Source organism: Mustela putorius, unplaced genomic scaffold (genome assembly GCF_011764305.1).
Source record: "Mustela putorius furo isolate JIRA1106 unplaced genomic scaffold, ASM1176430v1.1 tig00003898_pilon_pilon_pilon, whole genome shotgun sequence".
Classification (NCBI taxonomy): domain Eukaryota; kingdom Metazoa; phylum Chordata; class Mammalia; order Carnivora; family Mustelidae; genus Mustela; species Mustela putorius.
This window is the reverse complement of record NW_025422047.1, coordinates 6,597,694-6,602,059: the sequence shown is the minus strand read 5'-3', so window position 1 is coordinate 6,602,059 and position 4,366 is coordinate 6,597,694. Positions and strand designations below refer to the sequence as shown.

Sequence of the window (4,366 nt, the reverse complement as noted above, 5' to 3'; positions counted from 1 at the left end):
TCTGGTGTTGGGCAGGAGACTGAGCTCTCAATTTAGCCATATTTTGTAAGAATGGAAGGACTGCCCCTGTCGTCTTTCTAAAACGAAGCAATAAAAACCTCTATGTTTTCCAGGAATTTCTCTCTCCCAGGGACGCCTGTGTTTAGGCAGGAGGCTCTTACTTCCTGTCACAGGAATGTCCGTGGGGCGGGGGCTGTGGTTCAGGTACTGTCACGCTCCTTCTCTCACCGCTCATCCCTCCCAGAAGCTCCTCTTCTGGTCGATCTGGGACTTGTTCGCTGATGAGCGGGTTTACCTGTCATCCTGTCTCAAAGATTTCTATCTGCATTTAGGTCTGGGAGACTATGGTGTCCGTTCATTTCTGAGAAGTCAAGGAGTTCTCCGGGGGGAAAGGTGGCCAGCACTCTGATCATCTTAGAAGCTCGAGGGAAAGGCTACCAGTAAAGTGGGAATGAAGAACAGTTGTTCCTTTCCTGGTGAACCACAGACCACCTGGATTGACATCACCTGTGGAGCTTGTTCTAAAAAGAAAATTCCTGCCCCCTCCCCACCCTGAATCTCCCTTCCTGGGGAGTGGAATTCTGGGATTTGCATTTTTAAAAAATTTTATTTATTTATTTGACAGAGAGAGACAGCCAGAGAGGGAACACAAGCAGGGGGAATGGGAGAGGGAGAAGCAGGCTTCCCGCTGAGCAGAGAGCCTGATGCGGGGCTCAATCGATCCCAGCACCCTGGGATCATGACCTGAGCCAAAGACAGCCACTTAACGACTGAGCCACCCAGGTGCCCGTGGGATTTGCATTTTTAATCAGAGCCTTGGGGGAAATCCTTTTGCACACTTGTGGGGGGGGGGCTGGGAGCCAAGTCTGCTTCTCTCCCTCCCAGGCTGGGATGCCTCTTATCACTGGGGGCTAAGTTTAGCAAAATGTTTTTCCCTATTTCCTCTGGGAGTAAGCTACAGAAACCCAGTCACCCTTGCAATGCATTTTTTGTGTTTTCTTCATTCTGTAGATATGTTTTGAGAACCTACTATGTGCTAGATACTGGAAAAATCTCAAGAAATCCAAAGATGGCCTCCAAAGCTGCTTTTGGGGCCAGCAGCTGCAGTAGAAACGGTGCGGTGCGGAGTTTCATTTCCTTGTTCCCTGCCTTTTCTATTATTGCTCCTGTTGAAGGCTGTGGGCCAGGAAACCCTTTCAGAAAGTGGGGCCCTTGTCCAGTCCTCTCTCCTTAGTGGCAGAAACAGCAACAGCTGTCACAGCAGAGGTTTTTCAAGGATGGTGAGATGCACTAAGAAGAGGGACCGGCAGGAGGGTCAGGCTTGTTCATCTGCTTTTTTTGGCTTGGGTTCAGCACCCTGTGTTCGGACAGAAATTTTCAATATCTCAACCACGTCTCAATTTGCCCACGTGGTCCAAAATAGAAAAGACTTACCTAACGTCAGGAAGAAGCATCTGTCAGGGCTGGATATGTTGACTGGACTTTTGGGGATCCAGCCAGCTTCATGATCGTTTCTCCTTCACCCCCCAGCCACAACTCCTTCTCTCTGCCCAAGGAGGCCTGTTGCTGACAGCCATCCAGCTTCAGCGCACACTTTGTTATTTCGCGTTTCACTTGGGATAAACAGTTGCAAGAACAACTTGAGAAGTGTATTGCTCTGCACGGAGGAGGAGGAACACGGACTGGTCCCAGGAGAGGTAAACGAGGGAAGGAAGTCTATGAATAGTCTTCATCTAGGGATGTTGAGAATGTATTTTGAGACTTCTGGAAGCCTCGCCTCTGCTCCACTTTTGTTTTCTAGCATCTGTGGAGCATTTCTAAGTGCTTCCCTCAGAATGCTCCCTACAACCCCATTTTACTGATGAGGAAACTGAGGCAGAGAATTACTCAGACTCACATAGAACTGCCAGAGCCAGGATTCATTCCCAAACCCTCTAGCTTCAATGTCTGCACTCTTAAATGCCTTGCCTTCTGCCCACCTCAGGGGATCCTACATTGCCCTTTATGTCCTTTTAATTGCCGGACTGCCATATTGCTCCTTTTCATTTCCTTCTGCCTGATTCTTGACCCACTGGGCCACCAGTCCTGGCACTAGAAGTCAGAAACCGCTGAATTCTGCATAAAACCTGTCCAAGGAGTAGAGGGACTCCCACAAGAAGGGGGATCTTTGCCCTCCCTGGCTTGGTAAGGAGCCAGAGGGGCCACGATATTGGCGGGAAACCACCAATAGGACATAAAGGAGAGGCTTGCTCATTGGCTGAACATCAGGGAAAGGGTCGGCCTGCTAGCTCTGCCCACCCATGCTCTGAAGGCTCTAGAAGCACAGGCAGACAGGTGGAAGTGGGGCCAGGAATAAAATGGGGGATGAGCCCTCTTAAAGACAACAGCGGGTGACTGGGTGGCAGAGGGAAAGAGCAGAGACCTGCAGCTCTGAGGACAAATTCAAACACAGCTGATTGCCCTCGCCCTACGTATTCGCAGCTCCTCCGGGTGACAGCCGCCTCCTAGCAATGGGAATCAGGTGTCTAATAAAAGGGCTACGCCCACAGCAGGCTTTCAGCACCTGCTGGCTGTTGAGATCTCTTTCTCCCCTCCACAGGCCAACTCAGACTCCCTTTTTTCTTTCTTAGATCAAACTGCTGCAGAAGAATGAAAACTTCCTAGAGTGTGGCCTTGGTACATGCTGTTTAAAGTATGGCAATGGCCGGGAAAAAGATCTTGACCTGGATTATCTGGTGATTGGATATTTATTGTGACTTTTTATTTTTCTAGAAAGAAGCCATGTATGACTGGTAATCAGTAGAGATAGCATGCTTTGCCTTTGTCCATGCTGTGGCTGTGGATGAGGCTGATCTGAAGAATGGGTCAGTAAGGGTGGGCTGGGGTGGGCTTTTGGGCTTCTGTGCGTAGGGCCCTCCCTCACCTGGGTCCTGGTCACTCTTAACCTCTGTTGCTTTGGACACTTTTGTGCCCTGGGTACTTTTGTTTTGGCCGTATAGAGGGGTTCTGATTAATGTCCCCCCGATGTGTGACTTTGCCTTTTTATAAATAATCTCAGCTTTCTGCTATTTTATCCATAGGTTAAACCTGTGAGCCCACCATCTCAATTTGCTCATCTCCTAGGGGTTTGCCAACATCTTCATTTATAAGTCTTCTTCAGATTGCTTTCAGGGGTCTTTTGTTCTTTTTTCTACATTGCTGACTAGGATACAGAATTAAACCTAAAGTGAGCAATCATGGATCCCAGGATACCCCACGACCCCCCTCTTCTTTCTGGAGACTTGCCAGAGAGTCTCACCTTTCCTTCATGGTCTTTTTGTTAGTATTCAACCCACGTGACTTGCTCCCTCTGCACATGTGAACCATTTCGGCAATTAAAATTTCATGAGTTGCTGTACAAAATGCTGCAACTCAAGTCCAAGAAGGCAAATTCTGCTACGTTTCTTTCTCCCATCATATGGTTACCCTTTCCAAAACAAAAAAATAAGCTGTCATGTTGTTGCATTGTTTGTCCTTAAGCAAACGTTTTTGCTTATTGCCTGAGATTTTTACCATCCTAGACAAAGTTATAAATTATATTTTTACTTCTGACTGTTTTTGCTTTGCTAATTACAGACCTACAGGTGCTGGCTAATTTCAGGACCCATGTCCAGACACAGTTTCCACTCCATCCCCCCCCTCTGCTAGCCAATAAATCTTGAGAAATAATGAAACCTTCGCCTGATTTCTTACTCAAGTCTTTGAACATCCCAAACTTTTTATTACCTGGCCCGTTTGATTTGTAAAGGGCCTGGTTGTCCAACACCTGCTTTTTTGGGTTATTTTCCATCAGCTCTACTTGTAGAGTCTTTGAAGTGATACCATGGCATCCAATTTCTTTTATATAGAAAAGTCCTTATCTGGGAGTGGTGGTTTTTAGCCAGAGCTGCAAAGGTGGAACCTTTTAAAAATACAGATGCCCAGGCAGCCCCTCCCCACAAGGTACTGTGATTTAGTAGGTTTCCGTGGGCTCTGGCTGTCAAATGTTTTAAAACTCCCAAACGGGTTCTAAGGGCACCCTGGTTGAGAACCACATTCCAAAGGAAGTCCCAGGTCTGTACTAGCCTGATCAGCTCCCGCAGACCCCTGGGCCCGGGTCCACAGACGCCCTGGGCTCTGGCTTCTATTAACTTGCCCCGCCTGGGGCAAGGTCCATCTGAGCTGGAGCGTGTGCATATGGGGAGGGAGAGGGGCAAACAGGGAAGGAGGGCTTTGTAGGTGGAGAGAAGAGCAGGATCAAGGGCACAGGGGGAGGAAAACAGAAGCTCAGCTCTGTTAGGGGGAAGAGCCAGGTGATGGGGCTGAGCACAGGCAGCCTGATGGAGAG

At 48.4% G+C, this 4,366-nt stretch overlaps 1 long non-coding RNA gene across 1 annotated transcript; it reads left to right on the top strand.

The window, feature by feature from the left end:
- The first annotated feature begins 1,215 nt into the window (after positions 1 to 1,215).
- LOC123388325 lies at positions 1,216 to 3,713 on the top strand. The gene is made up of 2 exons (XR_006602892.1): positions 1,216 to 1,697; positions 2,631 to 3,713. It is a non-coding gene; the product is annotated as an uncharacterized LOC123388325 (long non-coding RNA).
- The last annotated feature ends 653 nt before the right edge of the window (positions 3,714 to 4,366 follow it).